The sequence below is a fragment of the Mandrillus leucophaeus genome, unplaced genomic scaffold, assembly GCF_000951045.1.
Source record: "Mandrillus leucophaeus isolate KB7577 unplaced genomic scaffold, Mleu.le_1.0 Scaffold642, whole genome shotgun sequence".
Taxonomy (NCBI): Eukaryota; Metazoa; Chordata; class Mammalia; order Primates; family Cercopithecidae; genus Mandrillus; species Mandrillus leucophaeus.
Genome location: NW_012106942.1, coordinates 375,213 through 388,554, shown reverse-complemented (window position 1 = coordinate 388,554; position 13,342 = coordinate 375,213).

Genomic DNA, 13,342 nt, shown 5'->3' with positions numbered 1-13,342 from the left:
GTTCCTGGGTTAAGGATTTTTGATAGGAAGGCTACTGGTTGTCAGTGGTCTCAGTGTTTTCAGGCTAAGCCCTTGTTTACACTGACAACAAGGTAGTATTGGAGTTTTATAGGGTCATGGAGAAGACTTTCAATTATCAATCATAGGTTTTAAATTTACCCTGGCTTTTAAAGGAATAGGGCACACTGTTTTTTCTTTACTATTTCTATCTCTCTTTTTCTCTCTCCCTCTCTTTTTTCTCTCCGTCTCTCTTTGTTTCTCTCCTTGACTTACTCAATTTGCTTTCATCCTAATCTATTATGTTGTGGTAGACCCAGTTCCAGTTGTTAAAATACTGGGTCATCAGTTCAAAGGCCCTGGCCAAGGAGCCAAGGCTTGGGGATTGTATTGCAGAGAGGTAAGCTGGGTACAAATCGAGGTAGGAGAGCATCTTACACAATGGGATAGCAATCCCCTTAGCCATTTACAAACTTGGGGTGCTGGCAAGGGTGGTGGAGAACAAGTCCCACATAACTGCGCATCTTGAGAGCTGTACGCCTAAATTGGGAGGGACACAAGGGACAAGACTCCCTGGGTTCATAGCCTAGATGCCTAAGGGCACAGCGTAGAGCTTCCTTAGATCCCTTTGGAGATACAACTTGCTCTAATACTTGGGAGAGGAAATGAAAGTATGAACAATTAGTACCTAGGAGGCAGGGATTGGATGAAGTAGATTCAGAGGTAAGGAGAATTTTGAGGTTATACTTTCAAGAAAGTCATGGTCAGGACTGAGGAAGTATGGGTCAGAAGGAAAGGTAGGGGTGCATGCATGGGTGAATGTTGAGTAGACACTTCTGACTGCACCATGATGTCAACCAGCTAACATCGGGAGTTCGAGATGACAGCTTTCTGCCTCTAGTCGGCCTTCGGCTTCCCCAGGAAAATTGAAAGCAGAAGCTGATTCCAAACAGACCAACCTTCCCAACTCAGAAGGTTTGGGAGTTGTTAGAAAGCCCTTCCCCAGACAGCCTCACACCTGAGTCTTAATTCTGGTGGCCACACTAATCATTTTTAACCAGCCAACAGGTGCCTAGTATTTTCCTCCAATTCTAAGGAAGGATAGGACAGAATAGCAAGTGAAAGTTGTCCAATATTACTCACAACTTTGGAGGTCCCTTCATGGTTGCTAAAATGTTACCAGGGGGTTCTTGCTCCCAGAGCTCCCAAGATGGTGGCAGGCCGCTTCCAAGATGGTGGCAAGCCTCTTGTTCTCTCACGTGGGTTTCTTGGCCTCACGGATTCCAAGGAATGAAACTTTGGGCCATGTGGTGAGTGTTATAGCTCTATTAGCAACCGTAGGTAACAGAAGAGGACCGTGGAACCCGGCGACTAGTGTTCAGCTCAATTAGGACGAACCCAGGCACTTAGCCGTGCAGGAACAATGGTGAGCCTTTAGCCTGATGTGGAGCGGCAATGGGCGCCTGGCTGGATCAGGAGTGCAGTGCACACCCCGCTGGATTCGGAGGGGTGGAAGTCAGCGGCAGGTCTGCAAGGGTGGCAAACAACAGTGGTGGACAGCAAGTGAAAGCTCAGCTCGAGCTGTAACAAATACAGACCAGAAGAGTGTGCAGTTGCAACATTTAAGAGTGAAAACAAAGCTCCCATAAAATGAGAGGGGACCCAAAGGGGGTTGCCCTTTTTCGGTCTTTAAGTAAGTGTCACTCATACAAGATGAGAAGATCTAGGATTTTTCACCCAGATCTAATCTCATAGTGAGTTCATGCTTGTAATCATTGCTTAGGTTTCACCCTATAGTATTGCAAGCCTCTGGCAAAGTCAAAGTTCTCAGAAGGCTGAATACAACGAAAATGTTTGAACCGGTTTGGAAGTGCTTAATCCCCATCTGAGATACAGGTAGCCTCATGAACAGGCATCCGACAGCAGAAAATATTCAGCTTACTTTCATCCTCCCCACTGTTATTACAGCATATTAAATCTTTCCTCTCTCCATTATTCAATAACTGAGTATTTCTTTAGATTCTCAGGCACTTTGGGAAGATTAATATTGTTAATATTATTTTTTCTTAATTGTTTTTCTCATTAAATTACTTAACATTCATTTTTATTGTTATTTAGAAAGGACTTAAATCCATGCCTCTCATAGTATTTGAACACCCATCTGATATAAAAAACCCTCTGTTAGAGCCATCAGACATTAAAACCTTCATTGTTAAATAAAAAAAAAAAAAAAAAAAAAAACCAAACAGGCAGATTATTTGCCTAATGTTCTGCAGCTATTAGGAATGCTTCATTTGTTATCAACCTCAGTTAAGTTGGTATGAGGATCATTGTGAATAATTTCTCTAGCAATAGCTGAATATGGTATTTCCAACACTTCTCCTCTTATTTCTTACTGCTATTCTATATATTATCTTACAAACATACTGAAGATGGAAACTTCTGCACCTACAACAGCAACAACAACAAGTTTCAAAATTAAATCAAGAGACGCTTGAAATGAGTATATTATACAGCAGTGTAAATGCAAAACTAAATAAAAAATACAGTAGTAAGAAATGCTATTTTGTGTGTTATTTTATGTGTACTCTTTACCTAGGTTCTCCAAATGACAATACACACATATATATATACATACTCATAAATACACACACACACATAAACATGTATGTGTACATATACAGTGCTGCATCTGGTGAAGTATTGTGGATGAGAAAGTGTTTAAGGATGGTTGGCAGGGGGCATTTTTGTAAATTTTTAAAAAATAAACTCCTTTGTACTATTTTTAATTCTTTTCATGTATTTGTTTCAGAGATTTCAATGCATAGTCAAATTTATCTTTTTTTCTAGAAACTCTAGATTTCCTTTCCACTGCACTTAAAGCTCTATATTCTCTATAAAAAATATTTATCTATTTTATTTCTTAAAAATTGTGTGGGTACATAGTAGGTGTATATATTTATGCGGTATATGCAATTTTTTTTTTTTTTTTTGAGATGGAATCTTGCTCTGTTGCCCAGGCTGGAGTGCAGTGGCACAATCTTGGTTCACTGCAAGCTCCACCTCCTGGGTTCATGCCATTCTCCTGTCTCAGCCTCCCGAGTAGTTGGGGCTACAGGCGCCCACCACCACGCCTGGCTAATCTTTTTGTATTTTTAGCAGAGACGAGATTTCACTGTGTTAGCTAGGATGGTCCCCATCTCCTGACCTCGTGATCCGCCTGCCTCGGCCTCCCAAAGTGCTGGGATTACAGGTGTGAGCAACCATGCCCAGCGTACATGTGATATTTTTATATAGACATGCAATAAACAATAATCATATGATGGAAAATAGGGTGTCTGTCATCTCAAACATTTATCCTTTGAGTTACAAACAATCCAATTATACTCTTTTAGTAATTTTTAAATATACATTCAATTACTGTTGACTACAGTCACCATCTTCAAACACTAAGTCTTATTTATCCTTTCCAAGAATATACATATTTTGTACTTATTAACAATCCCCACTTTCCCTCTATACCCTCATTACCCTTCCCGCCTGTGATAACCATCCTTTTACTCTTGATCTCCATGAGTTCAATTGTTTTGAATTTTGGCACCACAAATAAGTAAGAACATTCAAAGTTTGTCTTCCTATATCTAATTTTATCTACATAATGACCTCCAGTTTTATCCATGCTGTTGCAGATGACAAGATCACATTTTTTAGGACTGCATAGTATTTCATTGCATATATGTATTACATATTCTTCATCCAATCATCTGTTGATGAACATTTAGGTTGCTTCCAAATCTTGGCTATTGTGAACAGTGCTGCAACAAATATAGGAGTCCAGACGTATCTTCCATATACAGATTTTCTTTAGGGTATATACCCAGCAGTAGGACTGTGGATTATATGATAGCTTTATTTTCAGTGTTTTGAGGAAGCTCCAAACTGGTCTTCAGAGTAGTTGTATTAATTTACATTACAACCAACAGTGTACAAAGATTCCCTTTTTCCACATACTTATCTGCATTTTTTATTGCCTATTTTTTGGATTAAAATTTTTTTTTTGACTGGAGTGAGATATATTGCTGTAGTTTGATTGGCATTTCTCTGATGACTAATGATATTGAGAATCTTCACATATGTCTCTTTGCCATTTACATGTATTATTTTGAGAAATATCTATTCAAATGTGCAGAAGCTTTTTAACTTTGTGTGATCTCATTTGTCCATTTTTGCTTTAGTTGCCTGTGCTTATGGGTATTATTCAAGAAATTTTTGCCCAGAACAATGTCCTGGAGAGTTTCCCCAATGTTTTCTTGTAGTAGTTTCATGACTTGAGGTCTTAGATTTAAGTCCTTAATCCACTTTCATTTATTTTTTGTAAATAATGGGAGATAGGGGTCAAGTTTTATTCTTCTACATATGTGTACTGAGTTTTCAAGCACCATTTACTCAAGAGACTGTCTTTTCTTCAATGTATGTTCCTGGCACCTTTGTTGAAAGATAGTTCAATGTAGGTGTATGGATTTGTTTCTCAGCTCTCTATTCTGCCCCATTGGTCTGTGTGTCTCTTTTTATGCCACTACCATGCTGTTTGGTTACTATAACTCTGTAGTGTAATTTGAAGTCAGGTAATTTCTTTTTTGAAATCTCAAATATGACTCCAGGTTTCTTCTTTTTTTGCCAGTAGAGCTTTGCTATTCTGGATCTTCTGTATTTCCATATAAATATTAGGACTTTTAAAATTATTATTATTTCTGTGGAGAATGTCATTGATATTTTGGTAAGGATTGTGTTGAATCTGTGGATTTCTTTGGGTAGTACAGACATTTTAACAATATGATTACTTCAATCCATGAACACTTTTTTGTGTTCTCTAAGCGAATTCCTAAGTATTTAATTTTATTTTTGTCTATTGTAAATGACATCACTTTTTAATATTTTTTTCAGATTGTTCACTCTTTTCATATAGAAATGCTACTAATTTTTCTATGTTCATTTTCTATTCTACTACTTTATTGAATTTATCAGGTCTATCAGCTTTTAAGGGGAGTCTTTACATTTCCCCAAATATAAGCTCATGTCATCTGCAAACAGTAATAATTTGTCTTCTTCCATTTCAATTGGGATGCCCTTTATTTTTTTCACTTATCTGATAGCTCTAGCTAGCAATTCCTGTATTATGTTGAATAACAATGGAGAAGATGGGCATTCTGTCATGTTCCACCTCTTAGAGTAAAGGATTTCAGTTTTTCCCCATTCAGTATGATACTAGCTATGGATCTGTCATGTTTGGCTTTTATTTATTATGTTGAGGTACGTTCCTTCCATACCCAGTTTTGTGAGGGTGTTCTTATGAAGGAATGTTGAATTTTATCAAATGCTTTTTCAGCATCATTCAAAATGATCATACATTCATTTTAATGATCGGACAATCTATTACCATTTGATTCAGCAATCCCACTACTGGGTATCTACACAGAGGAAAAGAAATTATTATATGAAAAGGGCAGTTGCACATGCATGTTCATAGCAGCACAATTCACAATTGCACAACTATGGAACCAGTCCAAATGCTCATCAATCAATTAGTGGATAAAGAAAATGTGGTATATATATACCATGGGATACTACTTAGCCATAGAAAAAGGAACACAATAATGGCATTCGTAGCAACCCAGATGACAATGAAAAACATTATTCTAAGTGAAGTAACTTGGGAATGGAAAACCAAATGTCATATAGTCTCAGTCATTAGTGGGAGCTAAACTATGAGGAAGCGAAGGCATAAGAATGAGACAATTGACTTTGAGGACTAGGTGTAAGTGTGGAAGTGAGATGAGGAATAAAAAACTGCACATTGGGTACAGTGTACACTGGTCAGGTGATGGGTGCACCAAAATCTCAGAAATCACCACTAAAAAACTTACCCATGTAGCCAAACATCACCTGTTCCCCCAAAAAACTATTGAAATAAAAACTAGAATTAAATAGAATTAAATAAATAAATAATAAATAATTTAACAGTTTTTTTTGTTGTTGTTCTTCACTGTCTTTATATAATGTTTCACATTGATTGATTTGCATATGTTGAGCCATCCTTACATCCCAGAAATAAATCTCACTTGGTCATGACAAATGATCTTTTAATGTGTTGTTGAATACAGTTTGCTAGTATTTGTTGCATTAATATTTAACAGAGATATTGGCCTGTAGTTTTCTCTTTTTGATGTGTGTTTGTTTGGTTTTGATATGAAGGTAGTATTAGCCTTGTAGAATGAGTTTTAAAATATTCTCCCCTCCTCTATTTTCAGAATATTTGAGTATGGTTAGTATTAACTTTTTAAAAATGTTTGGTAGAATTCAGCAATAAAGCCATTGGGTCTCAGATTTGTCTTTAGAGGGAGACCTTTTATTATAGCTTTGATCACATTACTTGTTATTGGTTGGTTCAGGTTTTGGATTTCTTCATGATTTAATCTTGGTAGTTTTTACGTTTTAGGAATTTATACATTTCCTCTAGATTTTCCAATTTGGTGGCATAAAATTGCTCATCGTAGCCACTAATGATCCTTTGAATTTCTGCAATATCAACTTTAATATCTTCTTTTTCATCTGTTATTGTATTTATTCAGATCTTTTCTCTCTCTCTCTCTCTTTCATCTGTTATTGTATTTATTAGAATCTTTTCTCTCTCTCTCTCTCTCTCCCCCCCCCATCTCTTTTTGTTAGTTTGGCTAAAATTTTGTCAATATTATTTATGTTTTCAGAAAAATCAACTTTTTTTGCTACATTGACTTTTTGGATTCTTTTCTTCACTTCAAATTCATTTATTTCTGCTCAGACCTTTATAATTATTTATCTTCCAGTAGTTTTAAGTGTGGTTTGCTTTTGCCCTTTTAGTTATTTTAGATGCACTATCAAGTTATTTATTTAAAGTTTTTCTTCTTTTCTTCATGTAAGCATTTATGGCTATAATTTTCCTCTTAGTACTGCTTTCACATATTCCATAGGTTTTAGTATGTTGTACTTACATTATCATTTGTTTCAAGAAAGTTTTCAATTTTTTCTTAATTTCTTCATGGATAAACTGGTCATTTGGGAACATACTTTTTAATTTCCATGTGTTTTTATAGTTTCCAAAGTTCCTCTTGTTGTTTTTATAGTTTTATTCCATTGTGATCAGAGAAGATGCTTGATATTATTTCAATTTTTTGAATGTTTTAAGACTTGTTATCATATGGTCTGTCTTTGAGAATAATCCATGTGCTGAGGAAAAGAATGTGTATTTTGCAGCTCTTGGATGAAATGTTCTGTAAATATCTATTAGATCCATTTGGTCTATAGTGTAGATTAAATCTGATACTTTGTTAATTTTGTGTCTGGAAGTTCTGTCTAATATTGAAAGTGGGATGTTGAAATCTGAAGCTCTTATTTTATTAAGGTCTATCTTTTTAGCTCTAATAATATTTCATTTATATATCTGGGTGCTCCAGTGTTGGGTGCATATATATTTAAAATTGTTATATCTTCTTGCTGAATTGACCCCTTTATCATTACATAAAATTCTTTTTGTCTCTTTTTATAGTTTTTGTCAGGAAATCTATTTTTTTCTGACAGAAATATAGTGACTTCTGTTCTTTTTTTGTTTCCATCAACATGGAACATCTTTTTCTACCCCTTTATTTTCAGTGTATGTGTATATTTATAGATGATGTGTGCTTCTTGTAGACAACAGATCATTGGGGTTTTGCGTTTTTTTAAAAAAGCATTCAGCCACTCAATGTATTTTGATTGGAGAACTTACTTCATGTCAATTTCATGTTATTATTGATAAGTAAGGACTTACCCCTTCCTTTTTGTTGTGTTTTCCAGTGGTTTTGTAGTTTTATCCTTCTTTTTTTTCTTCCTTCTTGTCTTCCTTTTAGTTAAGGTGATTTTCTCTGGTGATATAATTTAATTCCGTGTGTATTTGTTGTATGTTTTCAATTTGAGGTTATCCTGAAACTTGGAAATACTATATTATAAGTCATCATTTTACTTTTTTTTTTTTTTTGAGACAGAGTCTCGCTCTGTCACCCAGGCTGGAGTGCAGTGGCCGGATCTCAGCTCACTGCAAGCTCCGCCTCCTGGGTTCACACCATTCTCCGGCCTCAGCCTCCCGAGTAGCTGGGACTACAGGCGCCCGCCAGCTCGCCTGGCTAGTTTTTTGTATTTTTTAGTAGAGACGGGGTTTCACTGGGTTAGCCTCCTGACCTCGTGATCCGCCCGTCTCGGCCTCCCAAAGTGCTGGGATTACAGGCTTGATGTTTTGCTTATTTTTAAAAATTAAGAGTTTATTTTCTGTAAGGAGAGAACAATGAAACTGGGTAACTCTTATTGGCTATAATTAATACATACAAAGGTTTTTATTTTTTAAAAAAAATTAAAAATGTTATAGGTCATAGTACTACATATATTTATGGAGTACATGGGATGTTTTGATGTAGGCATGCAATATGAAATAAGCACATCATGGAGAATGGGGTATTCATTTCCATAAGCATTTATCCTTTAAGTTACAAATAATTAAATTACACTATTTTAAAATGCATAATTGTTTTTTACTACAGTCACCCTTTTGTGCTATAAAATAATAGATCATATTCTTACAAACTATTAATATTATTTGTATCCATTAACTATCCCCATCCTCCCCCATCAATCCCCCAATACCTTTTCAAGCCTCTAGTAACCATCTTTCTACTGTCTATATCTATCAGTTCAATTGGTTTAATTCTTAGGTCCCACAAATAAGTGAGGGCATGTGACATTTGTCTTTTTATACCTGGTTTATTTCACTTAGCATAATGATCTCCAGTTCTATCCCTGTTGTTGCAAATGACCGGATTTCACTCTTTTTTTTTTTTTTAATGGCTGAATTATACTCCATTGTGTATATGTACTATGTTTTTTTAAATTTATTTATCTTTTGATGGACACTTAGGTTGCTTCCAAATGTTAGCTATTGTAAACAGTGCTGCAACAAATGTAGGAGTACAGATATCTCTTCTATACACTGATTTCCTTTCTTTTGAGTGTATACCCAGCAATCTCATTGCTGGATCACATAGTAGTTCAATTTTTCTTTTTCTTTTTAGGAACCTCTGAACAGTTTTCTATAGTGGTGGTGCTAACTGACATTTCCACCAACACTGTAAAAGTGTTCCCTTTTCTCTACATCCTCACCAGTATTTGTTACTGCCTGTCTTTTAGATAAAAGTCATTTTAACTGGGGTGAGATTATATCTCATTGTAGTTTTGATTTGCATTTCTCCAATAATCAGTAAAGTTGAGCACATTTTCTATGTCTTCTACTGAGACATGTCTATTCAAATCTTTTGCACTTTTTTGTTTGTTTTTTTTGTTTTTGATAGAGTCCCTCTCCATTGCCCAGGCTGTAATGCAGTGACACAATCTCAGATTACAGGTGTGAGCCACCACACCTTGCCTTTGGCACATTTTTAGAATATAATTATTAGACGTTTTTCCATAGAGTAGTTTGAACTACTTATATATGCTGGTTATTGATCCCTTGTCAGACGGGTAGTTTGAAAATATTTTCTGTGATTCTGTGGTTTGTCTCTTCACTTTTTTATTGAATCCTTTGCTGTGCAGAAGCTTTTTAACCTGATGTGATCCCCTTTCTCTATTTTGCTTTGATTATCTGTGCTTGTTAGTTATTGCTCAAGAAATACCTAGACCAATGTACTGGAGATTTTCCTCAATGTCTACTTATAGTAGTCGCATAGTTTATGGTCTTAAATCAAGTTAAATCTTTAATCCATTTTCATGCAATTTTTGCATATGGTAAGATATAGGGTTTTAGTTTTGTTTTGTCTCATATGGATATGCAGTTTTTCCAGCACCACTTATGGAAGACACTGCCTTTTTTCTAGTGTATGCTCTTGGCACCTTTGTAAAAATTGAGTTCTCTTTAGGTTTATGGATTTGTTTCTGGATTCTCTATTCAGTTCCATTGGTTCGCGTGTCTGTTTCAATGCAGTGCCATGCTGTTTGGTTTACTATAACCCTATAGTATAATTTGAAGTCAGGTAATGTGATTTCTCCAGCTTTGTTATTTTCGTTTAGTTTAGTTTTTTTTTTTTTTTTTTTTTTTTTTCTTTTTTGCTTTTGCTATTCTGGATAATCTGAGGCTCTATATGATAGTTAAGATTTTTTTTTTTCCTGTCCTCCTTTAGTGAAGGTGATTTTCTTTTGTGGTATGATTTAATTTCTTACTTTTAATGTTTGTGTATCTATTGTATGTTTTTTGGTTTGAGGTTACCATGAGGCTAGCCAGTACTGTATTATAATCCATTATTTTAACCCGATAACAGCTTAACACTATTTGCATAAATATACAAACATGCAAAAAGAAAACTAACAAAACTCTACACCTTAACTTTATCCCCCCACATTTTAACTTTTTTGTTTCTATTTTTATCTTTTTGTATGACTATGTCTTGAAACGTCACTATGTTTAATATTTTTGATTAGTTCATTGCTATCTATCTACCTGGGATAATAGTAGTTTACATACCACAGTTATTGTGTTATAATATTCTGTGTTTTTCTGTGCACTTACTATTACCAGTGAGTTTTGTATCTTCAGATGATTATTTATTGCTCATTAATGTTCTTTTCTTTCTGATTGAAGTTCTCTTTTTAACATTTATTTTCAGACAGGCCTGTCATTAGTGAAATCCCTCAGCTTTTGTTTGTCTATCAAAGTCTTTATTTCTCTTTCATGTTTGAAGTTTATTTTCACCACATATACTACTCTAGGGTAAAAGTGATTTCTTTCAACACTTTTCTGCTCTGTGTGGTTTCCACTGAAATGTCTGCTGCCAGATGTATTGGCATTCCATTGTATGTTATTTGTTTCTTTTCTGTTGCTGCTTTTAGAATTGTTTCTTCATTTTGAACTTTGGGAATTTAATTATTAAATTCCTTGAGGTAGTCTTCTTTGTTTTAAATCTGCTTCGTGTTCTGTGACCTTCTAGTATTTGAATATTGATATCTTTCATTAGGTTGGGTAGTTCTCTGTTATTATTTTGTTGAGTAAACATTGTACCTCTATCTCTTTCTCTACCTCCTATTTAAGGAAAATCACTTTTAGATTTGCCTTTTTGAAGCTATTTCCCGGTGTCTGTAGTTATGCCTCTTTTTTTTTTTTTTTTTCCTTGGGACACAGTCTTACTCTGTCATCCAGACTAGAGTGCAGTTGTGTGATCTAGGCTCACTGCAATCTCTGACTCCTGGGTTCAATTGATTCTTGTGCCTCAGCCTCCTGAGTATCTGGGACTACAGGTGCATGCCACCACACTCTGCTATTTTTTTTTTTTTTTTTGTATTTTTCGTAGAGATGGGGTTTCAGCATGTTGGCCAGACTGGTCTCAAACTCTCAACCTCAGGTAATCCACCTGCCTCAGCTAACCAAAGCATGCCTCACTTTTTTTTTTTTTTTTTTTTTTTTGAGATGGAGTGTTGCTCTGTCACCCAGGCTGGAGTGCAGTGGCCAGATCTCGGCTCACTGCAAGCTTCGCCTCCCAGGTTTATGCCATTCTCCTGCTTCAGCCACCTGAGTAGCTGGGACTACAGGCTCCCGCCAGGTTGCCCGGCTAGTTTTTTTTTGTATTTTTTAGTAGAGACAGGGTTTCACCATGTTAGCCAGGATGGTCTCGATCTCCTGACCTCATGATCCGCCCGTCTTGGCCTCCCAAAGCGCTGGGATTACAGACTTGAGCCACCGCGCCCGGCCTGCCTCACTTTTTAAAATTCTTTTTTTTCTTTTATCTCCTTTGACTCTGTATTTTCAAATGGCTTGTCTTGAAGCTCATTATTTTTTCTTCTCCTTGATCCAGTCTTATATTCAAAGATTCTGATGCATTTTTCAGTATGCCAGTTGCATTTTTCAGCTCCAGAATTTTTGCTTGATTCATTTTAATAATTTCAATCCATTTATTAAATTTATCTATAGAATACTGAATCCCTTCTTTTTGTTATCTTGAATTTCTTTGAGTTGCCTCAATATGGCTATTTTGAATTCTCTGTCTGAGGTGTCACATATCTCTGTTTCTTCAGGATTGGTTCCTGGTTTCTTAATTATTTCATTTACTGAGGTCATGTTTTGCTGGATGACATTGTGTTAGTATATGTTCTTTGGTGTCTGAGCATTGATGGGTTAGGTATTTATTGTAGTCTTCATTGTCTGTGCTTTTTTGTAGCCATTTTTCTTGGGAAGGCTCTCCAGATATTTGAAAAAAAACCTGAGTGGTGTGATATAAGCTGTATTTGCTTTAGGGGATACCCAAAGCCCAGTAACACTGTGGTTCTTGCAGAATCTTAGAGATACAATCTTGGTGGTCTTGGACCAGATCCAGGAGAATTCTCTGGATTCCCAGGCAGACTCTTGTAATTTTCCCTTACTTTCTCCCAAACATACCTAGTTTCTCCCTCTTTTTGGAGCCAACTTAAGATGGTGGTGGAGCAACATAAGCACCCCTATGACCACCAATACTGTGACTGCACTGAGTTGGATCTGAAGCCAGCACAGCACTGGGTCTTATCTAAGGCCTGCTGTAACCACTGCCTGGGTTCTGTGTATATTCACTGAAGGCCCTGGGGCTCTACATTCAGCAGGTGGCAAAACCAGCCAGTCCTGTGTCCTTTCCTTCAGGGTTGCAATGTCCCTCAGTCCTCAGGTTGGTCCAGAAGTTCCATTCTGGACTCAGGGGCTGAGAAGTCAAAAATCTTAGACATCTACCTGCTGTTCTATTGTATTGTAGCTTAGCTGACAGTCAAACTACAAAATTCAGCCTTTCCCATTCTTTCCTCCCCTTTCCAAAGGGAGAGGATCCTTGCCCCATAGCCACTGCCATTCCAGGCCATGAGGAGTCCTGCTTGACTACCACTGATGCTTCCCTAAGGCCCACGGTCTCTTGAGTCAGTTTGTTGTGAATGCTGCCTGTCCCAGGATTCATCCTTCAGGGCAGTGGACTCCCCTCTGGCCCAAGGCAGGTCCAGAAATGCTGTCCAAGAGACAAGTCCTAGAATCAGGAATCCTAAAAGCCTTCTTAGTTCCCTACGTCCTTGTGGCTGTTCTGGTATCTAAGTAGCAAGACAAAGTCCTATTTACATTTCCCTCTGCTTTTCTCTAACAGGATGACTTTTGCTATGTAGCCACCACATCTGGTAATATCTTGAGTCTCACCTGAAGCCAGTAAGTCCCACAGGCTCAACCAATGCTGTTGATGTGGTACCTGGCTATTGCTGCCGGTTGTTCAGGGCCAAAGAACTATTCAGTTAG